This window comes from Trichosurus vulpecula, chromosome 5, assembly GCF_011100635.1.
Source record: "Trichosurus vulpecula isolate mTriVul1 chromosome 5, mTriVul1.pri, whole genome shotgun sequence".
In the NCBI taxonomy this organism is placed as follows: Eukaryota; Metazoa; Chordata; class Mammalia; order Diprotodontia; family Phalangeridae; genus Trichosurus; species Trichosurus vulpecula.
The window spans coordinates 69,402,423-69,427,201 of NC_050577.1; the positions used below are offsets into that span (position 1 = coordinate 69,402,423).

The 24,779-nt window shown below is 41.1% G+C and overlaps 1 protein-coding gene across 3 annotated transcripts in view; it reads left to right on the plus strand.

The window, feature by feature from the left end:
• The first annotated feature begins 607 nt into the window (after positions 1-607).
• Positions 608-24,779, plus strand: part of JCAD (junctional cadherin 5 associated) — a 76,827-nt gene continuing 52,655 nt past the window's right edge. For 2 of the 3 annotated variants that reach the window (XM_036761671.1, XM_036761674.1), the window contains exons 1-2: positions 608-761; positions 4,290-4,352. The gene's annotated coding sequence lies outside the window, so the exon portion shown is untranslated. Of the gene's footprint in view, positions 762-2,563; positions 2,641-4,289; positions 4,353-24,779 lie in introns of all 3 variants that reach the window. The other variant, XM_036761673.1, reaches the window with a different exon arrangement.

The window sequence follows — 24,779 nt, forward strand, 5'->3', positions numbered from 1 at the left end:
AGGCTTCCGCTGCCTCCTTCCTTATATAGGTGCTCTTCCTTGGCTGCACCCCTACATGCAGGGCGCACATGACCCTGCATCTCATGTATTCATGACACATGTATTGCGGGTGTTTGGCCCAGCGTGACAAAGCTCCAGTATAGGACACAGCTCAATACAGGTGAGCCTCCAAGTTAAGGAGAGCAGCCCGGACCAGCCCACCTGTGCCAGAAAAGAAGAGAGCACTTTAGCTTTTTCCGAAGGTTACCCCAATCCCTTCCCCTCTTTCTTTTTCCTCCATCCCTCTTCAGATCTTCTCCCTTCCCTCCCTCTGCCTATCCTTCTCTCTCTTCTCCCTCTCCCACCCGCTGTCTCTACCCCTCCCCGCGCTCCCCTTCCTCTTCCTCCCCCGCCACCTTACACCCCTGCAGAGACTCGAACCTCTTACCAGGGGCTGCACGCAGAGGAAGGAGGGCGGGAGGGAGGCACTCACTTCCAAGTGGTTAAGCCTGGAGGGAGGAGGAAGGGCAGGAGGTGGAGGGGGGAGGAGAGAGGGCCAAGGGGAGGGGGCCAGGGAGAGGTGGCGGCAGAAGCTGGGGGAGGAGGAGGAGTAGGAGGAGGCGGAGGGCGAGGCAGACTAGGCATGCTCGCTCAGCAGCGGCCGCTTCAGGTTGGGCTGCTCGCTCTCTCGCTTGCTCGCTCGCTCACAACCCCGCGGCCGGGAACGGCGGCGGCGGCTGCGGCGGGGCCAGCAGCGGGAGGCAGCATGAGGGAGCCTCTCGGTAAGTCCCTGACTTCCTCGTCTTCTGCCTTGCACCTCTCCCCCCAATTCCTACGCTGCTTTCATGTGTCTCTCCTCTAGCTCTAGCCCTGCCTTTCTCCCTTCCGAACTTTTGCAGCCTGGGACCTGCAGTCGCCCCTCATTCCTCTCCTTTAGACTGCTTCGGGTGAGGGACATTAATAAGAGAAGCCAACCTGTGCCCTCCTCCCTCCGCCAGCCGCCGCAGGCCCCCAGCGGATCGCTGCCATCCCGCGGCACTGCAGCCCCTCTAGGCGGTCCTCCCTGTTCCCGTACTGCCCAGGGTAGCGCTGGTCCGGGCGGCGGTGGCTCTGCCACTCGAGGTGCCTGCCTCACTCTTCCCCCCTCCCCCAGCACCCCTCCCCGGACTGGGGAGTCGCGGACTCTGTGCCCTTTTTGCGCGCTCTAGGTTCCAGGGCTGCGCCCTGGGCGCAAGCCGCCTGAACCTTCCAAACTCCCCGGGAAAACGGTCCCTCCTCTCTCCCCCAGTTTTCTCTCTTCTTGGGAGCTCCGGGACGCTGGCTTCACCTTGCCTGTCCCTTTGCTCCCTCGGCACCAGCCTATCACAGGGGCGAAGAGGACAAGCGGGTGTCTTTTGCCCCCTCTCTTTTTGGAGGCTCCTCCCAGTCTCCTGAGTTCCCCAACTTCGCAGGGGGCGACCCTGCAGCGCTTCCTTTTTGACATCTCTTCTTAAGGCAACCGCAAAGCAGCAGACCAGCCTTTGGGGAGCCTCATCTCTGTGGTAACCCCACATTGGGAGCTGTCTGCATTAACATTTTAAACTTTCATATCCAAAGCTGTGCCTTTTGCCCTCCCCCCACCCCCGGCAGGGCCTTTTGCCTGTTTAAATGACCACAGGCAAGGGAAAGGCTAGTGGTTGCTTGATCTCCTCGGCTCCTGCCACTGCTGGAACACACCCACGTGCACACCACACACAGTTTAAGGTCTGGGGGATTATGACTCTAATCTCTGGCTGTGAATTCTGAACACTGCGTGTTTCTTCTGTTGTGTTTATTGTTCTTTCTAATAGAGGTGGGAGAAGGGGGAGAGAGAGAGAGAGACAGAGAGAGAGAGAGAGAGAGAGAGAGAGAGAGAGAGACAGAGACAGAGAGACAGAGAGACAGAGAGAGAGAGACAGAGAGAGATTGTAAAAGATGCAGTAAATCCAGTTAATCAGCTCATTTATGAGCCTTGAAGCCTGTTCTGTCTTTCTTTATTCCCTCAAGCATCTCACCCCAATCCCCCTCTCGCTCCACCCCTCTAAAGAGAAGTGCCGTAATCGGCCATAAAATGTCACAGCAACTAAAGCTTTCTTAGATGTTGAGACCACAAGCACAGGACTGAACCAGGGTTGTATCCCTGCTGCGGCAGCCTACACGATTAAAAGACCCGCCTTTGCTTCCTTCTTGTTACTGGTAATAGAAACTAATACCTCCGATGCTTCTGTGTGTTGAAAAAAATAAACTGTGATTTCACTAAGAAAGAATCAGAAATGAAAACTTTTTTGGTCAGTGAAGCTTAACCATGCCCCGTAAGCTCACTGCGTATGTGTTAAGCTAGTCAGAATTAGATTGAGCAAATCTGTTTTTCCCCTCACCCCTGCCCTACCCATCCTATCACCTTTCCCTCCCCCCCCCCCCCCAGTTTCATTTCTCAGATCCTGCTGTGAATTCTTTTCCCACTGAAAAAGAGGGATGGAGTACTAGGGGGATATAGCTCAGTGTTCCTAGCTCTGACATTTGAATGTCATTTCTTTTTCTGTTCATTCTATTTGCTATCTTGCAGAGCTTCCCTCTTTGCCCCATTCTTTTTCAGTCCAGCAAACAGGAGAGTCCACGATCTTCAAAGAGATCAAAATCAGTGTGAGTTCTGAATTCAAATTTTTTAAAAATAGAGGTGAGGTTAGGTGATTTTTAAATTGTATGTACTGAACAATACTTTTTAATATAAAAAGAAGGCTTAGTATTTGAATTGTTGATTACCAACTTATACTATCGTTTTATTTCTTTTTTGGTCTGGATCTAAGATTTCTTTGGTATGGGGAAGCTCCCAGAATGGAAACTCCCTTTGTGCAACTCTGTAATTTATAGTCAGGGGCAGCTGGGTAGCTCAAGTGACTTGTCCATGGTCACAAAGTTGGTTTGTGTCAGAGGCAGGACTGTACCTCTGCATTCCTGACTCCATGGCCCATGCTCTGTTCAGTACTTCATACTCATTCTCAAGGTATAGTGTATTGCTAAATGGTCTAAGTTTTGGAAACTAAAGTTGAGAAATGTGAAGAGTTAGGATAAACTAGAATTACAGTATTGTGTTAAGGCCAATCAAGAGTCATTTTGAAAGCCTTAGAAAGCTGCTTTTAGAACTTCAGGCTATGAATAGTGAGGCTTTGGGGGGGGTAGTGGTGCATCTCTCAATAGAAGATTAGATAATTTAGTAAATTCATCAAAATCAAAGATGATCTGTAGCATATAAAATCTGTAAGAATCTATTTTTCCCATCTGCATTCTGAAAATTGGCATCTGAGGTGGCATAACTGAGAGAATGATGGATTTGGAGTCAGAGTGCTGGATTCAAATACTGCTTTGGACCCTTGCTAGTTGTGTGACCCTGAGCACACCGCCTCCATTTTCTGATCTCTAAAAGGGTATTATAATATATTGGCATTTACCTCACCAGGTTGTTGGTAGTCTCTAATGACATGTTTGTAAAATGCTTTGAAATCTTTAAAGAGCTATAAAAATTTTATTATTATAGTCATTCCATAACTACAGTCTTTTTTTTTTTTTAAGATTAGACCTTTGGGTGGGAACCAGAATCTTACTTGGAGGGAGGCTATATTTGAAAACAAAAAGAGCTGGATTTTTGTAAATTTCCTCCTATGTTACTTAAAACATCCAGGTGAAATGTTATATAAACTTGGATTAGCTTGTCTATCTCATCATAATCTCTGGCCACAGATTAGTCACATACTGTTCAGTAGCTCCATAGCTGTTGCTGTTGGGTGATCTAGGGTACTAGGAGTAAACAAGAGCCTATTTGTTCAGTGAGAAAAGCCAACATTATGATAAGTTTTTTTTTTCCTTGATGGAGGAATTTTTAAAATCAATGTCCCACACATGCAGGAGAAAGCTCTGGTATGACCTGTTTTCTTCCTTCTCACCCCCCAAATTGGATATATTTGAAGGAAGACATCTTCCTAATTTTGTGGTGGTAACGAATTCGAAACAAGTTCCTGTAGGAATGCAAAGTCCTGTTTAAATAAATTTGGCCAGAATCCACCGTAATTAATCCAAGGGGAGTTCTGGGGCAGAGAGAATTGAGTATGAAGCAATTGTTATGCCTTTTATTTTTTTTTCTCTGACAAGGAAAAACTGTGTTTCTGAAATCCTCTGGGTCTGTTGTTAAACCCATCACTGCATCTTATTTGGTTTTAACAGATGTTGTTTTCCACCTCTTGGATGGAAAGGGTTATCTCACTTGCTAAAACCTTGCCATTGTGCTTTGTTTCAAGGGCCTGCTGACTTAAGGAATGCTGGGGGAAGCTTACTCACAAAATCCAGCCTAAAAGGAAAGGGTAGGTCAAACTTTGAACGCTTTGATATCGCCTTTAAAATCCAAAACTCTTCTGTATCAGGGCTTTAAGGAAGAAAAAAGGATGACCCCCAAATCTCATCTTGAAAAAGTTTGAAACTTCAGTACTGTCTTCGTTTGCCAATATCATCTATCTCTAACTTTACCTTTAAAAACTTAGTTGTGGGCATCCTGGGTAAGTGGGCAAGAGTATCTATTCATGCCTAAATATTGCCCATTCTGATTCAGTACTATTGGTTACATTTCCTGCCAGAATCTGCTAAAATTCTCTTGAATATCTAAATGTAAACAGTCAAAAGTCAATATATAGAGGGGAAAAGATCCCCAAAACAAAAAAAAACTTCACCTCCGTAATTATCAGGATTGTTAGGTTACCTATCAAGTTTTTTCTTCTTTTTTTATTTTGGTACCGACCTGTGATTTAATCCATATAGGGTATTCCTGGTACTGGTCAGTTACTAAAATTTTATGTCTGAGAAAACCTCACATTGCTGAATGTGGATTTGGACTGAGAATAATAGGTTATATGTTTTGCTCTATTATCTGAGATTATATAGCTGTCTTACAGCCAAGAAACTGCCCCCCCCATCCCTGTGTCTCTAGGGTCTGAGGAATTAGAAAGTATTTGATTGTAGTCCTTATGAGATGACTTCTGATGCATTTTAAGATGTGGTGGTATTTAAGTTGTGATAAATGAATACGACTAGGGCCATTATTGTATGAAGGGATATACAGAGCTGAAGGAGAAGTCAAGAAAAGAAGAAATTTTGCAAATCTGAACATGGTAATGAGGAAAATGAGACATAAGGAGCAGGAGTGTGGCTGAGTAGAAAAAGACTTGGAAACCAAAGACTTAGGTCTTCTATGTGACTATGGGCAAATCATTTAGCCTCTCTGAAACTCAGTTTCCTCTTCTGTAAACTGCAGATAATAATACAGTATTTGCTGGATGGTTGTGAGAAGAGTATTCAGCCAACTTTAAAGCCCTAATAAATATTGGCAATTTTAAATATTATATCATTAGGAAAGAGGAGGTAGCATTTTTCAAGAGAAGAAAAGCATTCTATACTTGACCCATTCTAACTTGAACTAGAGCCCAGTGGTGACCAAGCCCAGTGAGATACCAGTGTTCCATGACGCTTTTGATTTTAGAAACCAATTTCCAAACTTTTTTGTCCTCTTCAGAAACCCCAACTCAGTGAAGAAGTCCTTATTAGAATGATGATTTCAAAGATTGAATGCTCTCTCTGGTAATCTGCAGCGCTTCCCACAAATTTGAGGCTCTGGCTCCAATATTGCAGTGGTGTGGGAAGAATTTTTGAGCTTAATGTTTGGGTATTTTTAAGTGTGGCTGTTGGACAATTCTGCTTAATAATTAAGATAACAGAAGCTGGCGGCCTCATTTCTATGAACAGAATCGAACAGTTTGGCCATTTGGTGGGGCGGGGTGGGGATGACAAGTCCATGTATCATTTTGTAGCTCACTTATGTCCAGTTTGTTTTATGCCTTGGATATTTACCTTTTGTTTAATGAGAGTACATTGTTGCTCATTAATCATAACATTAGAACTCAAAGTTTTCAGTTGAAGAAAACATTTACACTGAACTTCTAACAACTCCAAAGACCAGTTACATCTTAAGTATGGAATGTCAGTGAATAAAGCTTAGAAGTTGCATATTTGGGGGGTTGGGTAGGGAGGGGGGTGGAGTATGGGAAATTCCTTGAGTCCGGAAATTTGGGATGTTTTTAGAGTAATTATATATTGAGTTTTGTCAGCGGTGCCTTATGCTGTAAGCTTAGCATAAACAAGTAATCAGTTCATGTCACAGGTTGTAAGACTATACCTTATATGATTTGGCTCTGCATAACAAGTAATTGGAATTCTTTATTAATCTTCAGGGTCCCCCCCTCCCATTCTTCCTTTACTTATTCACAATTGGGTTTTTGTTGTTGTTTTTGTATTGTGGCCTATTGGATAGAATACCATACTTGAAATAGGAACACCTAGATTCAGGTTCTTCCAGATACTAGATGTGTGATCATGGGAAAATGTTTGCACCTCAGCTACCACATTTACAAAATGGGGACGGTATTGCTTGCAATATATACATCTAAGGGTTGCTATGAAGTAAATACTTTAAGTGTTATGTGAATGTGACATGTTATTAAGCCTGTCCTGGTTGCGGGGATAGGGATAGGGAGAAGCCAAAGTTTTACTTTATTTTATGATTATACTAGATTTTATTTAACTGTTTTGGAAATATAGGGTCCATCCCCATGTTGACTGCTATTTTTGCTCTTACACAACCACAAAATACTCTTAACTGTCTGCCAAATGAATGCTGTTGGTCACAAGGGAAATCAGCCAAGGGAAAATAGGTGGATGTTCAGGAATTCATTCCCATTACTAGAAAAAACAACTTGAGAGCCCCTGCCCTACTTATAGTGAGTGATTCATTAGCCTTATCTCTGTAAATTAATGTTGGTCCCTTACATTTGTGTGCATGTATCTGTTACCCACATTGAAATCTTGTTCCAACTTCCCATCCGTTGCCTGGAGGTGACCCTGAATTCTCATAGGTTGTCTCCGTAAAGAATAAATGTTGTCAGATTCTTCTCAGTTGGAAAAGATCCAAGTACAGACCCAGGAACAAGCTGTGTCTGTTACTTAGGAACTTGCCTCAGTTCTGGGGGGTCACCAGAGGGTGGAGATTTAGAGCTGCAAAGGGCCATAGAGATCATCTAATCTAAGCCCTTCATTGTACTCATGGGGAAACTGAGGTCCAAAGAGGTTGTGAGTTGCCTGAATTAACACAGCCACTAAGTTCCTAGTCAAGATTTGAAACATTGTCTTCTGAATCCAAATCCGGCTCTTCCACAGACTCTGTTTGCTAAGGGATAAAAGGATTCTCGTCCTCTTGGGTAGAAGAGTCTCCAACACAGCGACACCACACAATTTTTAGCTGTAACATCTCCTCGGTAGTTGGTGTGCTCTAGAACCTGGATGTCTTCTTGTAGTGCTAATATTTAGTCTGAACATTTTCATTGGCAGGTTCAATTTGAGAAAAAATCCTCAAGAAACTGATCATATGGGAAGATGTAATGAACATAGGTTATTTCTGATAGGGTAGCTCAGTGGCAAAGTGGATGGAGCACAGGGCCTGGAGTCAGGAAGACCTGAGTTCAAATCAGGCCTCAGATACTTACTAGCAAGGTGACCCTGGGCAAGTCACTCACCCCTGTTTGCCTTAGTTTCCTTGTCTGAGCTGGAGAAGAAAATGGCAAACCACTCCAGTATCTTTGCCAAGAAAACACCAAATGGGGTAATGAAGAGTTGGACATGACTGAAATGATTAAACAGCAACAAAAATTTCTGATAGGTTTACAGCGAACATTAACAATAGGAATTAATTAATTAAGATGGAGATAACAGTCATTACTCTGTTGCTGAACCTTAATTAGACCAACATTAAACACCTACTGTGTTCTAGGCACCGTGTTCTGTGCTACGGATTCAAAGGCAAAAGCAAAAATTCTGACCCTCAAATTAGATGTACACAAACGGGTAAACACTTGATAATTTGAAGAAGAAAAATGTGTTGGAGTGGGGTGGGTGTTGGCCAGAGGGAGGTGAAAGTGGATCTGAGAAGGCCTCTTGGAAGAGGAGGCCCTTGAACTAAGCCTTAACCTGACAATAGGGAATTTTACAGGTGAGATTGAGGAAGTGGTATATTCCAGGCCTGAGGGAAGGCTTGACTGGACACAGGTACCCAGAGGGTAGAATGTTGAGTTCAGGGAAGAGCCAGTACCACTCTTTGGCTGAAACAGAGTGCGCATTAAAGAGTAATGTGAATGAAACAAAGATGGAAGGTAGCTTGGAACTAGATTTTGGAGGGTCTTAAAAGCTAGGTAATTTATCCTAGAGGCAATAGGGAGCCACTGCATGGAAAAACATGGTTACATCTGTCTTAAGACAGTTTTGGCAGAGTGGGGAGACTGGAAACACAGAAAACAATTAGGAGTCGATTAGACTAATCTAAGTGAGAAGTGATGACATGAGCTAAAATTAAAGTGATTGTAAATGATTTATTTTTGTAATGTACCACAACTTATCCATCCAAATGAGTGTTGTCTCCATCAAAGTAGTCACTCTGGAAGGCCATGAACTTATTACAGTGTTTCGCCATTGCTTAAAACAGCTCTGTAATCCTTCAAAACTGGTGGTGTACTTTCTTCCAAATACCTCCAGTAGTGTCTTTCTTCATTCTTTGAGGACAGATTTGACTTTTGGAAATAGTCACTTTGAGACATGTCTGGTTAATAAACAAGAAACAATCTAAGTGAATAGATGAAGATGCTTTGAGACAATGTAGCTTGAGGACCAAAAAATGAGTGCCATACAATTACAGTATCCCAGAGATGGAAGGGTCAATGTAGTCTAATTGTACCTAGCCAAGAAATCTCTCTAAAATGTACTTGATAACTGGTCATCCAGTTGTCCTCTTGAAAACCTTCCAGGAAAGGAAACATGTTACTTCCCAAGGCAGCCAACTCCACTTTTGAATAGCTTTCTTATAAGTTTTTTCCTTATTTTGATAAATTCAGGGTGTCTGCGATCTCCTTGGTATGGGTATTCCCTCCGTTGGTACAGGTTTTGTTTCCTTTCTATCTAATGTGATTCTTACCTATGATCTCCCATAGATCCTCCATAGGCTATTTGTCCAGCATCCTGGACCTAAGCCAGTGCCATGATCAGGCTGGCCATTGCTTGCTCCCAATGCATAGCCAGCCTACCTGCTTTTCCTATCATATATTTTCTTGATAATAGCCCTTTTTCTTCTTGTCTATAAACCATGGAATCAAAGAGGCAGAGTTGGAAGAGACTTCAAAATCAATTAGTCGAAACCCTTAATTTTACAGATCCTGAGGTCTAGGTAGTTTAAGCGAATTGCCTAGAGCCACATCTGTGTCAAATGCTGGATCTGAACCTGGAGCCTCTGACTCCAGAACCATTGCACTTTGTCTGTAACAAATGGAAAATGTATTTTAGCCTATTGGCTCCCATTCTGTGCCTCTCAGTTGCCCTTTGGGTAACCTGCCAATCTGATTCTTTCGTTCCATGAGTAACTCTACATTATGTTACTAATAGAAGATTGGTGTTAACAACAAACATGGTGGGCTTTTGTGTCAGGGAGTAGTTTGGGATCATGAAAAATACTGTATGATTTCCCAAATGCCAGCCCATTTCCCTTCCCTGTTTTCATTTCTGGGACCAATGCATTATCCATCTGCAATGCCTGTGCCAAGTTTTTTATGTTGATGGACTAAATCAAAGACCTGACCTTCAAACTGTTTTTGTCCTTGTTTGAATGAAAGGCATCTTTAATCTAGTTCATTTTTTTTCAGATTGCTCTTTTCTGAATAATCATGGATCTCATTGAGAAGGCTCTAGAGGACACATAAGAAGATGTATATGAACTGATTCAAAGTGAAGTGTGCAGAAGCAGGAAAACAATGTTTTATGCCTGGCATAGTGTTAATAATTAGAGGGTCATTAGATGGCATTAGTCCTCCTGGGATTGCATTTACCAAAGAAATGCATGAGAGACTCTTGTTGGAGCACTTAACAGATAACATATAGTAGGTACTTAATAAGTGTTTATTGAACTGAATTGGAGTTCTTTCCATCAAACCCAACTCTGCCTCTGTAATTTCTACCTGTTACTTCCAGGCCTGTCCTCCAGGGTACGCAAAATGAATCTACTCCTTTTAAATGACAGCCCTTCAGATAGTTAAAGACAGCTGTCATGCCCCTTCTAACGCCTCCTTTGCTTCATGTTAAATATTTCCATTACCTCAGAATGATTCTCTTACGGCACATTTCCAATCTCCCCACCACCATGGTTAGCCTTTCTTTTAGACACCGCCATGTCTAGAAAGTGGGGTCCAGAACTCAGTGAAATACTATAGATTTGGTCTAAGTATATTTAGTAGGATCATCACTATCTCTGTTTTGGGTAAGATTGAATTAATTTTGTTGGTTTTCTTTTTTAAAGCTCCTCTGTTACTTTGAATCAACAGTCATAAAGTAATGAGGTTATTTTTCTAGTTTACAAACCAGATTTGTAGGTGATCCTGACACCCCCAAACTGTTTTGAGCAACAACTCATGTATTCATGAGAATATGGCTTTCCAAGGTGACAGCTTTGAAGTGGATGATGTCAATTACAATGTATTAGTTCTGTGGTCATATGTCTATGTGCCATATAGATATTTGTCCCATTATTTTTAAATGATCCTTTTTGGCACTGTAAAGTGTTCCTTAAATCCTGAGTGGTAAGGCACACGTGGGACAGTAGTTATAGAGCTGGTCGCCATAACCAAGGATTTAAACTCTGCCATGAAATAATGTTCCTTGAACCTGGGTAGTTTCAATCCCAGGCAGCATGGTATGGTGGATAGAGAGCTGGCTTTGAAGCCAGGGAGGACTCGATTTAAGTCCCAGCTCTGACACGTACTGGCTGTCACAACCTCTTAATGCTCAAGGCAGCTGTCTAGGATTTTAAGTTACAGAGAAGGTGCTGACCTACATTGGTAGAGGGAGTTTCCTATACTATTGGACTCATGGATCTAATCCCAACCCTTATCCTCAGATCAAGAGTTCTTAACCTGGGGTTTGTGAAATTAAAAAAAAACATTTTTATGACTATATTTCAATAGAATTTGTTTTCTTTGTCATCCTATGTATTTTATTTTATGCATTTAATAATAGCCAGCATTTATATAGCACTTTAAGTTTTGCAAAGTGCTATTCTAATATCATCTCATTTGATCCTCACAACAACCCTGGGGGTGGGGTGGGTAGATACTATTATTTTCATCTTGCAGATTAGGAAACTGAGGCAGGAAAAGGTTAAGTGACATGCTCAGAGTCACACAGTCAGTAAATCTGAGGCTGAGGCCAGATTTGAACTCTGCTCTGCCTGACTTTGCACTCTATCCATGGCACCATCAAGCTGAGTAGGTCCATAGCCTTCCCCAGGCTTCCAAAGTGGTCCAAAGCACAAAAATGGTTAAGATCCCTTGCATTAGGATTGTCAGTGCTAACAAAAAAGATTTTAATGAAAATCTAATTGGCAATTTGGAAGAATTTGTTTTCTGTTGTGGGGGGGGGGCGGCTTAAGAAAGTGTTCAGAGAACAGTAGTTAAAACTATATAATATTAAGCACCAAGCTTTCCTTGTCACGTCCTCTGAATTGGCTCCCCCTCCTGGTAAACTATTTCTGTAGATAACACAACTGTTTTCCTGGTCACCTAAGCTAGAAACTTTGGAATCATCTTTGATTTCTTTTCCCTCACCACATTTAGTCACTCACCAAGTCCTACAGATTTTTTTGGACAATGTCATTCACCCCATTGCCCTCCTTTCTATTTGCACTATACAACTGTTCTTATTGCCTGCCCTCTAAATTACTTCATAGCCCCCTGACTGGATTCCCCAACTCAAAGACCTCCTTCTCATCCCACATGTAAGCTGCCAAGCTAAGCTTCCAATGGACAAACTTGACAATCACAGGCTTCCACTCAGAAGTCTCCAGTGGTTCCCCCTTGCTCGCAGGATGGAGTCTAAACTTGTGATTCAATACTCTCTAAAGTTTGGCTCCAACCTACCTTTCCCTCTTTCTTACTTTTTTTTTTCTTCCTTCCTTCCTTCCTTCCTTCCTTCCTTCCTTCCTTCCTTCCTTCCTTCCTTCCTTCCTTCCTCCCTCCCTCCCTCCCTCTCTCTCTCTCTCCCCCCCTCTTTCTTTCTTTCTTCTCTCTTTTCCTTCTTTCATTTCTTTTTCTTTCTATACACATAGATGCACATACATATACTTTATATGCATATGTCTATGTGTGTATATATACATATACATGTGTATAGGAGTATATATGTATATATATAGTATTATATCTATATATTATAGTATCTACACACATATACAACACATATATGTGTATTTGTGTATATCCGTATGGGTGTATACATATGTATATATACACATACACATGTGTGTGTCTGGAGAGGAGGGCGTGTGTGTGTGTATAGCATAAGCTTTGGGAGGTTGAGTTTGCCGATGACAAGCTTTGCAAACCTTGGTAATGATGTCTCTGGCCCTCTGGTTGCAGGGCAGGAGGGCAGAGCAAAGAACTCCTCTCTCAGCTTCCTTTTGTGTGTTATCTTCCCCCGTTAGGCTATAAGCTCCTTGAGGACAGGGATTGTCTTATTTGTATTCCCAGTGCTTGGTACCATCTCTGGCACATAGTAGGTGTTTAATAAATGTTTATTGAACTGTCTCTTACACATAGAAAATGCTTAATAAAGGTCAGCTGAATTAAGTTTTGAATTCTTAATCATTACATATTCTTCATTCATTAAGTGAATATTTATGAAGTCATTCCTAGTGATATAGTAAATCTGTTCAAGGGATACAAAGATAAATAAAATATAACCTCTGCTCCAAGGGGCTTAGGGGTTAGTAGATCAGGGAGGATAGGTACCCAAATAACATAGCTTCAAGGCAATATACGGAATAAGTGACTTAGGAGGACTATAGGTTGGTCATTACATGGGAGGCTGCAGGTTCCTGACACAGTACAATTCTAGGACAGGGGCTTTTATTCTGGGGTTCATGAACTTTTAAAAACCATATAGATTTTGAAAACATGTTTCAATATGAATGGTTTCCATTGTTAATCCTATGTACTTTATATTATTCATTTAAGAACATTATTCTGAGGAAGGGGCCATAGGCCGCACCAAACTGCCAAAAGGGTCCATGATACACACACATAAAAAGGTTAAGAACTCTGCTCTTGAATTCACAAAGTGATAAAATGTTCCTCTCCGAAACTGATGTAAATAAGGAACAACTTTAAATGACTGAGATAAGTCAGAGGGCAGGTATATAAGAAGGTCGAAGATTAGAATGGGAAGCTTCTGGATTCCATCAAGGGACTGGGACCCCTCCTAGATCTCAAGTGGCTAAAGGGTCTCCCAAAGACAGGTAGCACTGTGGGGTGCAGCTGAGAGCAGTGGACATGGAGCTAAATGCCCTGGGTTCAAATTCTGACACTTGTCATGTGACTTGAGGCAAGCCATGTTTCTTCTCTGGGATTCAGTTTTCATAACTGGTAAGGGGCGGGGCAGGTGGTAAGTAAGGGGTGGGGGGAGGCATTTAAGCTAGATGAGTTCTAAGGTTCCTTTCAATGCTAATAATCTGTGATTTTAAAAATCCTGCTGGGATGATATAATCAAAAGGTAATTCAAGAAACTAATCTCGGGAATTTGGGAATTTTGAAATGTGAATGATTAAAAATCTGTCAGAGTGCCTCCAATTCAGTTTATGGGAAAGGGTATCCCACCTGGAGGACACATTTCACCAGCCTCACTCTCTCCTCAGGAGCCATATGGGTCCAGCAGCAAGATATAGATCAGGAGATGGCTCTAGATTCAGTGGGAGACCTTGGCCTTTTTAAGCTAAAGTCTTTCGCAGGTCTCAGTTTGTCTGAGGCAATGCCCATTCAATGGTTAAGGCTAGGTAAGAAAACCTTGCCTCATTTAAATACAATTCACTTGCAAGTCATGATATTAACTTCCCCATGTCATGGTCCTCTTTTGTGAATATTAGTAGCTGCCCCATTGGGGACCCAGTTGGCCAGTTCCCATTGGGCAACGCAGCTACTTCTGCCCTTTCCTACCTACCTTCCTTCCTCTCTTCTTCATTCTTCCCCTCCTTCCTCCCTCCCTCTTTCCCTCCTTCCTTCCCTCCTTTCCTCCCTTCTTTCTTTCTCACCTTCCTTTTCTCCTTCCCTCCTTCTCTTCCTCCTTTTTTGTCTCCCTCCCTCTTATCCCTCTGTCCACATAGAGAATCATAGTTTTACCTGTGGGTACTCTGCCCAAAGGAATATAAATCTTGATTGTTGAAACCTCACAAGATATCTTGGGGTTTATGGGCTAGATTTCTTTTCTCACCATTCTTTAAACCCAAAGCACTCTGGCTCTCATTGATGGGCCAACAATAGGTCCCAGCCCAAGCCTCATTTGGTCATTGTTTGGGCTCTGATGGTTTAGAGTGAGTATAAATAGCAATTATTTCTGTTTTGGCCAGAAACCCTGAGGATCTTCCCCTCTCAGATTGATTTTTTTTTTGACTAGGCAAAAGAAGCCATTCTTTGCCTCATTTCTTACCTAGCCTTAATCATTGAATGGGCATTGCTTTAGACAAACTAAGACCTGAGAAAGACTTAGAAAGCTTAAAAAGGCTAAGGTCTCCTTCTGCACCCGGGGCCATCTCCAGTAGTCCTGGTCTATATCTTGCTACTAGACTCAGATGACCCCTGTGGGAAAGAGTGAAACTGGTGACTTTATATAGCACTGCCTCACTTAAATCCAATTCACTTGCAAGCCATGACATCACCTTCCTGGTGTCATGGTCCTCTTCCAGAAGGAAGGCCAAATAACAACAACAATGGATGAGAAGGATTTCATCAGTCAGAAGGAGAGGGGAAGGGAAGGGAGAATTTCATGGTCAACATTCTAGACAGAGGGAACAATGTGCACCAAAGCAGAGAGAAAGCATGGGATTTATATGGGGGATGGTTTGGCTGGAGAGTGGAATACATGGTTAGAAGTATGAGATAAAGGAGAAAACACATTTTCCTGGATTTTTAGAGAAGAAACAATTTATTAAGCACACCAAAATATGTCGTATCAATCACTTATAGAAGATAATTGCTAGGAAGATAACAGCGGCATTAATGTTGAGAGCAGTCATATCTGATGCCCACGGTTTCTTCCGGCATGTTGTATTATATATTTTTTTTTGTATTGCTTATCCATCTTTATCAGTTTTTATAAGTATTGTTAATGTATAGTCCACCTAACTTATTTGTTATTATTATCGTATTATAATGAATAACAAATGATAATTACATAGCATTTTCCCATTTCCAACACACTTTTTCACAACAGCCTTTTGGCTTGACACTCAATTTCCCAAACTACATAGGAAGAGGGAAAAAAACCCAAACTCGTGTTACTAATAGAGACCAAAACCCTGGATGATTAAATAGCTCAAGGCTACCCAGGAGATCAAAAGTAGAGTTATGAATGAGGACTCTACTGATATTTTTGAATGCCCAAAATTCTGACTACTTGTGAGAACTCACATTCAGAGTTTTTTTTAAAATAAGTTTTACTGATACTCTTTGTTTTTACATCAAATTATTTTAGTTATCCTTCCTTTGAGCCTACCTCAGTTGGACCCTCCTTTGTAACAAAGGAAAATAATTGAGGAAAAAAAATACTTGATACAATGATTTCATCTAAGTATATACAGTTTTTGACTCTTCTGAGAAGGGGGAGAGATTGTTTCATTTTCTTTTCTCTGGGATCATTGTTGATTGTTAGTTTCACAGGGTTCAGCTTTCTTTTTATATAATTTCATTGAGTTTGTGGTTATTGGATAGTCTTTTAGTTCTGCTTATTTTTCCCTGAATCCATTCATATAAATCTTCTCATATTTCTCCAATTTCTTACCTCAAGTAAAGGTAAGAGAAATAAGATTCCATCCCATTCACATATCTCAGTTTTTCCTACCTTTTCCCTAATCTTGGTCACCCACTTTGTTTCTAAAGTTTTCCGGGTTTTTGTTCGTTTCCTCCAAAAAAGTTCTACCGTGACTATTTTGATACATATTGGACCTTTATTTCTATCTTTGACCTCATTGGTCCTTATGCTGGTTAGTAGACTTGCCAGATCAAAGAGGATGAAAAGCTTAGTCACATTCTTCTGTAATTCCAAATTGATGCCCCAACTGTCTAGACCAGTTCATAGCTCCACCAACTGTTGAATTTGGGTGCCTGTGTTCCCATCATTCTTACAGTATTGATTTCTCATTTTTGTCATCTTTGCCAATTTGTAGACTGTGAAATAAAACTTCAGATTTGTTTTAATTTGCATTTTTCTTATTATTAAGGATTTGGAGCAGCTTTTCATTTGGTACTCATAGTTTGCAGTTCTTCGTTAGGATATTTCATATTCTTTGACCACTTACCTATTGCAAAAATGTCTCTTCGTCTAATGTATTTGTGTGTGTGTGTATCCCTAAATATCTTGGGTATCAGACTGTTATCAGTGATAATTGGTTGCAAATATTTTTCCTATTAGTTATTTTCTTTTCTGTCTTTGTTAATTTTATTCCTAAAAAAGCTCTTTATTTTATTTTTTGGTCTAGGTTTGTGATTTCTTCAGTGTGGGAAGCTCCCTGTGGTGGAAATTCTCTCGATTACTGCAGATGAATCAATCAATAAACATTTATTGAAACATCTACTCTGTGCTAAGCACTGTGCTAAGTGCTAGGGAATGTTTCTGCAATAAGCAAACTGGTCTGGAACACCAGGTCTCAGAGTATTTCTTAGGGGCACTGTGAGCTTAAGTGCCTTGCCCCAGGTTACATGACCAATATGTGTCAGAGGCAGAGCTCAGAACTCAACTGTTTCTGGCTCCAAGGGCCACATTCTCTACCTATAACATGTTGCCTCTCTTTCTAATTTCACTAGAATTATCTGTGTTATCTTTTCAGATCACCTCTACCCTTTGTTTGGTTATTCCTCCCCCTATCCAGAGTTGTGAAAGCTATCTCCTATTCTCCTCATCACTTTCATTCACAGATGGGAAACTGACTTCGGATCTGTGAGACAGGCCTCTTAGAAAACCCACAGAATAGACCCAAGGCTGTCTAATTTTGTCTCTAGACACAGTGCTGGTTTGTTTAATATATGACATTGTTTCCTTGTTTGTTGCCTAATAGCTTAGGAAATCAGAAAACTTCTTGTTATTGTTAGGAAAATGTTGGAGAGGCAGTCGGCCAGAGCAGCTAGTGGGCTTAACTTGGAATCAGGTAGACCTGGGTACAAATCCTGCCTCAGGCATCTGCCAGCTGTGAGATTGGGCTGTAGCCCCAAATAACTGTCCAAGAATCTAGTCACTGATGAGTTGTCAGTCAACATCATTGGATTGTATTTCCAAATTGGGAAGTTCCCCACACCATTGAAATTGCAATCAAAGAGGGGGGGAAAATGGAGAATGTATAATACAGTGCATTTAGTTAGACCTTGACACAAGGTCTGTTGACCGGGTTTATGCTCATAGAATAAACCCTTTCTCTTTAGTGTGCAGGTATGTACAGATTTCTCAGGAAGAGAAATAGCACATTGACCTTGAATCAGAATGCCGTATGGGTAGCCAGAGAATTTGTAAGGTTATACTGTTGGGAAACTTCAATGCTTAAGTTGACGGTTGTTGCTATAAACTGGGTAGCAGTAATCTGCAGGAAGCAAAGCCTATTATGGAACAGGACAAGGGATGTCACAAGTCAAACAAAAAAGAAGGTCTGCGAAAACAACTACATTTGCCAGATTGTTGAGTTTTTTCCCCTCCTCAAATTAGAAACCATGCACACGTGTGTTTTTTTTTCATCCTATGGAAATGGCAGTTTTATAGGGAAATAACAAAGGAATTGATGATGAATCCCTCTTTCTCATTCACCTACTTCAATTTTACTCTTTATTTAATCTTTTTTTAACCTCCACTTTTACATCAAAGCACAGAATATGTTTTAAACCATGTAAGTAGTCTCAGAGATAGCCTGGCTTAATAGAGTACTGGACTGAAGTGCAGAAGACCTGGGTTCAAATCCTGATTCTGATACTTAATAGATTTGTGACCCTGAACAAGTCACTTAACTTCTCAATGCCTCAAGCAACTCCATAGGACTTAACTGCTCTGTCATAGAGACTTGCAATATGTATTGGCCTAAAGTACAACTTAGTAACAGGTAATAGTAACAGTTGCTGGGGGAGGGGAGTATAGAATGCTGTATTTTTTCTCTTTTCTTTTCACCCCACAAATATTACATGGCTAAGTACAGATTTAATCTTTTTATGAAAATAGAAATAGTGCATATGTGTGTCTGTACTTTCCTCTTTGGCAAAAACAGTGTTACAAATTTGGTTTTAATAATAATGATAATAATTTTTTAAAAATCTGGTTTTACTCAACAGAATCTAAGTTGGGCAAGACCAAAATAGCAGAGAGCAGCAATGAAGGTTGCATGAGGAATTTTATGTGCTGTTACTTGGTCTTAATCAGATATTTTGCTGTGTGACACCAGTTAAGCCACAAGGGAGGTGTTTGCATGGGAGAAAAGAATGAAGTAGATGGGGCATCAGTGGAGGAATAATATGCTCACAATAATTCCTAGGCAGAAAGAAAGACCAGCCAGAGTTTTGCTTTTTGTTAGTGACTTTTTGTGGGGGAGGGAGGTGGTATTGTGGTCTCATTAGACTGAGGAATATTTGGCTCCAGGGAGTAGAGGGAAAGTGAGGAGGAAGAGAAGGGGAAGGGGGGGATGAGGAGAAGGAGAAGGAGGAAGAAAAGGAAGAGGAAGAGGAGAGAGGAGGATGAGGAAGAAAAAGAAAAAGGAGGAGGAAGAGGAAGATGAAAAGGAGGAGGAGGAAGAGGAAGATGAGGAGAAGGGGGAGGAGGAAGAGGAGGAGGAGAAGAACAATAACAAAAACAATTAAATCCAGAAGAACAAAAAGAATTAGAGGAATTCATTTAAAAGAGGAAAGGGATTACTTTCTACCTTTGTCAAACTGAAAGAGGGAGAGCTAGAGTGATAGCTTCCAGGTTTAGATTATAATGTAAAGGAAGGTCAGGAGAAATTTCTCTTTTATGTTTTGTCAATGAACTTGAACTACTCAGCTAGACTTCTTAGTCAGATGGCTCTCTTGACCCGGTAGGCTTACTGGGAGATAATGGAAATTGTAGTCAAATGTGGTTGGCCAATGAATAACACAGAACACCACCCCCATTTAATATTGCCTCATCCATTTTTTGGTAAAGAAAGTAGTCTCTGGATAGATTGCATGATATCTGATAGGCCATCTCAAAGTATGTGTGTCCTTTTGAAACTACTCTAATTACATTTAAAATCAGTTCAATGTGGTGTGATAGAAGACATGCTGGATTTGGATTCAGAGGGCTTGGGTTTGAATCTTGCCATCTGTTGGTTTGAACATTGGCAAGTCAATTAACCTCTCTGAGTCTTGGTTTCTTCATCTGTGAAATTAGAATATTCAATGATGTGATCACCAAGGTTCTTTCTAACCCTAGGTCCTGTGATTTTCCACTCCCAGTAGACAATAGTGTTATTGGGTTTTCTTAGTCCAGTAATAACATTTATTTCTGCTCCCTTTGGGTAAAGTGCCACATTGGTTGCTTTGTGGACTAAGGAGAGATGCTGAAAATACAGTCCTGCCCCTTTTAGGGGCTTCGGTCTCTCCTCTGTCCTACTTCTGGGGCTTAGGAAAGTAGTTTAAATCAATAGGTAATCATTTTCTAGGAAAGCAAATGTAGAGAGGTAGGATTGTGATAAAGAATGGTTATTCAGAAACAGAAAGTGAGCTGAGGAGATTCTCAAAGCTAATTGTATAACCTATGTAATGCAAGTGGCATAATTTGATTATACTAAAGCTCACATCTTTGTCACACTCTTAGGTAGAAAGAAAAAAGGGAGAGAAGGAGGACAGTAAAGGTCATTGAATCTCCCCAATGTAGGAATCGCTTCTAGAATAATGCTAAAGCTGTCAGTCATCCCAGTGTCATGGCATGCTCAATACCTCCAGAGGCTAGTCATTCCATTGTTGGACAGCTTTACCCATTAAGAAAGCTCTTGTTTGTATTGAACCAACACATTTTCCTCTATAACTTCCACCCCTTATTCCAGTTCTGTTCTCTTGAATGAGGCAGGGCAAATCTCACACCCTTTCTATCTCAAAGCACCTTAAATATTTGATGATAGCTGTTATGTCTCCTCTTAGACTTCTCTTTGAGGTTCAACATTACCTGTATCTTTAACTGCCCCATATGAAATGTTACCAGTCCCCTTACCATTTGTGACCGCCACCTTCTGGATGCTAGGCATATTTAGGGAAAGAAAACGGTAGGGAAAGAAATAAAGTAACCAAAACAAAAAAAAGAAAAAGAGGAAGAAAAAAAGAACCTTATGGAAACTGACTAGAATTGAATATAGTCAATCCTCTACCACTCACATCTTAAAGCAGGTGCTGTGATGTTTTTATAAGTTGAATGAGTCGTGATCTTTAACATCGGAAGGAATCCTCGTGTCAGTGAAAGCACAGATTCATTGGAGTGTTTGTGTACATCTTAAAAAGGAACTTAGTGAATGAAGTATGCTTCTGTAGTAAATTTCTAGGTCATAGGAAGCCAACCGGAGTTAGTTTCTCAGAAGGTAAAAAAAAAGTGTGCAAAATAATACAGAAATAGTAGAGAATTTTATTCATTTGGTGGACTATCTCAGTAAAAACCACTATAAAATATTTCACTTAGGAGAGTGACTCCATTAATACAAACTGGGAAAGGACTAGCTAACTTACTACTGCTATTAATAATAGTGTGTGGTGTGTGTGTGTGTGTTTAAGGTTTACAAAGCACAGTACAAACATCTCATTTGATTCCTGCAATGACTCTAGGAGGGAGGTAATATTATTATTCCATAGAGAAGGAGATGGAGGGAGGCAGATGTTAAGTGACTTGGCCATGGACACACAGCTCAGCTAGCAGGTGTCTGAGGCCAGATTTTAACTCAGGTCTTCCTGACTCCAGATCTGGTGTGCTCTAATTACTATACCACCGAATTGGGTGATTAGGTGTTTGAATGATAGTGATCTGTGATACTAAAGATGAAAAAAATTCTTTGAAAAGAGGAGTTAGCCATTCTAGAAACTATCTTGGCCTTAAGCTCACAAAATAACCAACATGTTCCTGCTTTTTGATTCAGAGAGCCTGCTGCTAGACATATGCACCAGAAAGTTAAAAATAGAAAAGCTCCATATTCACTGGAATATCTATAGCAGCACTTTTTTTAGCAGCAAAGCCTGGGAGGGGAGAGGGGGGAGGGGGATGCTCATTGATTAGGAAATGGCCAAATAAATTGTGGGACATGAATTTAATGAAATATTTCTGTGCCATGAGAAATAATTAGTACGACTGATACAGAGAAGTATGGGAAGATTATACAAACTTATACAAAATGAAGGAACAGAGCTAGGAAAACACCACACATGATGATAGGTACGACAGTGTAAATGGAAAGGACATCAACAAAAAACTTGGACCTGGATCTGTGTGATTATAATGATCAGGGTTGGCCTTGAGGGAAGGAGGAAAAAATGCATTTTCTTCCAGATTTTGCAGAGTGGAGGGATAGGAAGGGGGTGGGGGTGGGGGGTGGTGTGTATTAGTGTTAAACGCTGCATATACTGGCAGACTTGGTAAACATGTTGGTTATGTTTATGGAATTTCTTCCCCTCCCTTTTTTCCTCTTTTTTTTTCTTCTTTGTTATAAGGAATGGCTCTCTGGATACAGGAGAGGGAAGGGATATATTGAGAGGAAAGCAAAAGATAGAAGAATTTTTTTTAAAAGAGGAGTTAAGACTGAGTTAAAAAGCTAGGAAGGTATAAGAGGGAGAGAGAGGGAGAGAAAAGAGCCCTTTCTGGATCAGATATGGTACCTGGGAAGATTTAACGTGGTTGCCATGTGACTTCTTTTGCTTCATCCCCTGCCCTCCTGATAGCTCCTTCTCACTGTGTGATATCCATTGCTATTGTACTCCCCTTTGTGGGTCAGTTAGGTATTTCAGACAATCAAAACACTTTGGACCTCATGCTTCTAAGGTCATATTGTGCCTTTTTTTAAACAAAGTCTGAAACTCCCCCCTCCCCATCACCCCCAGTTATGATTATATCCATGTCAGATTGTCATATGATCCAGCCGCTCGCTAGACCCAAGGCCATGATTACCAGTCTTGCTCATCTGTAGTGGATAAGGCTTACTTCTAAGCCAGGGGTGGGGAAACTGCAGCCTTGAGGCTTCATATGGCCTGATTTGTTCTGTGAAGTTTGGATTCAGTCAAAGGGCCGCACTTGAGGACTTAGAGGGCCACATGTAGCCTAGCCGTAGGTTCCCCACCCCTGCTCTAATCCTACTAGTTAGATTTTGTTAGCATTGCTTCTACCTTTGTTTTATTTCATTCTCATTTTAGTCAAGTCAATAAACATTTATTAAGCACTGTGCTAAGCCTAGAGATGAAAGAAAGGCAAAAGGTAGTCCCTGCCCTCAAGGAGTTCCCAATCTAACAGGGAAAGATAACACATTAAAAAAAAGCGGAAAGGAGGAGCAGAGGGTACCTGGTGAGAGGACATGACGAAGATCTGAAGCCAAGAGGAAAATGATGAGATGATTACCCTGGAACCCTGGGAGGAACATTCCAATATCTACCCTCTTCAATCCTAGGAAGGGAGGGGCCCTGGGGCAGGGAGTACTGAGGAGGTGTGATTTTCAGATCTTGCAGAAAGATGATTTCTGGAGACCCTGATGAAAGTCTAGCAGAGCAGCCAGGTGGGAAATGATGAAGGACCACCCTGAGTCCCCTCTTTCAGTGCAGGATATAGGAGAAACTCTCTGTTTATTTCTGGCACATGTTGAAAGCTGGAATACTAAACTGTGCCCTATAGGGATCACTTCAAAGCTAGTCTGTCCCTTAATTCCCAAGTGTGCCTCATGGCCCTGGAGAGGTTCTAAAATACTTAATTGTGAATGTTTTACTTTTTTAATGTAAAATCTCTAAATTTTTGTTTAGGCAAAAATGTCTGAGTCAAGGGTCTCTAACCCTTTTTCCTGTTGAGGACCCACTTTGTAGTTTTCCTGGTCACTCTCAGGAAAGAGAGGTCAGGATTTGTGCTGGCCCATCTTCTTTCTCCTCATACCCCTTGGGAGCCATGGAAGGGGTGAATGGGTCTCTCAAGAAAGGCCAGTGATAGATCATGATCTGTGGACTTGGGTTTCTTTCCTGGTCTCATCTTTTGCATTTCTGTTGTAGCTTCTGTGGTAGTTCCATCCTGGAATTGAATATACCTCAAATCCATTTTTAAAAAATTTCCTAGTCTTTTGGTCACAGATTGATAGCCTGGGATGATGAATGGAGATTTGTCCTTGGAGGCAGGAAGATGACCTGGGTGTAAGTCCATCTGAATGACCCTGGACAAGTTACTTAACCTCTTTATGTCTCTAATCAACTATGTGTTCTGCTTGCTCAGCTCTGATGATGGAGGAAGTTTCTCATTGGATATGCCTTATCCTGATAAAAAATAATAATAAAAAAAAGATTGATCCCAATACAGATGAAGAGTTGAACGTGTGAAAATCCCCCATAGAGACATGGCTGGGCTATGTTTTAAGAGCGACTGTGTTGCTATGGTGATTCAGCTTTGCTCTTGATGGTCACCAGCACATTCCCTTATCAAGGTTTCACTAGAATGACCTGGAAGAGATGCCAGGTAGTAGGTAATACAGGCCACCAGGGCCATGCTATGGGTCAAAGTCTGCAGATTCTTGAGATTTAATGTGGACGAGTCAATCTTCTTGATGGCTAAGAAGGCACATATCTGATAGATACTCTGTCTGATTTATGAGAACTCATAGCTAGCCAATGAAAAGCCAGTGTGGAAAGTGGCCTAGATTTGGAGTCAGATAATCCAGTTTTATATCACACTTGATGCTTGCCACCTATATGATATATACACTTTCTGGGACTCAGTTGTCATCTGTAAAATAAGGGGGTTGGACTATAGATGGTCTCTAAGGTCTCTTCCAGCTCTAAATTTAATATAAAATCCGGTTCAGGAATTCATGGTACTCTTTGGAGATATCTTATGATGTAAGGAAAAGAGTACGTTAGGGTGCTTATTGTCTCAGGGTGGGGGAAGGGAAGGGAGGCAGGGATAGATTTGGAACTCAAAACTTTAAAAAATGCTAAAATTTTTACATGTAATTGGGGGAAAAATAAAATACTATCTTTTTAAAAAGATACTAACAAAAAAAGAGTATTGGCAACTTAGAACCCAGAGACTTCTGTTTCTAGTTCTGGTTCTGTCATGACTAGCTATTGCTTGGAGAATCAATTAAATTTTTTGCACCTTGGTTTCTTCATCTGTAAAATGGGGATAATACTTGTTCTACCTACCTCGTGGGGTTATTATGACAATCAAATGAGGACTAAAAAAAGAGAGGTTTTTTTTTTTTTTGTTAAACTGTAATCCATATAAATGTAAACCAGGGTTATTTTGGGGGGAATTGGTATTCAGCTGAAATCTGATGCAGCATCCTTGCTTTTCTACATTCTACTGCATCTCTGTAAATTCCTCTTCCTATTTTTTCATTATAGCATGACTACCAAATGTTGTCTTGTTGGAGCTTTTTTTTTTAAACTTCCTGTGTCTAG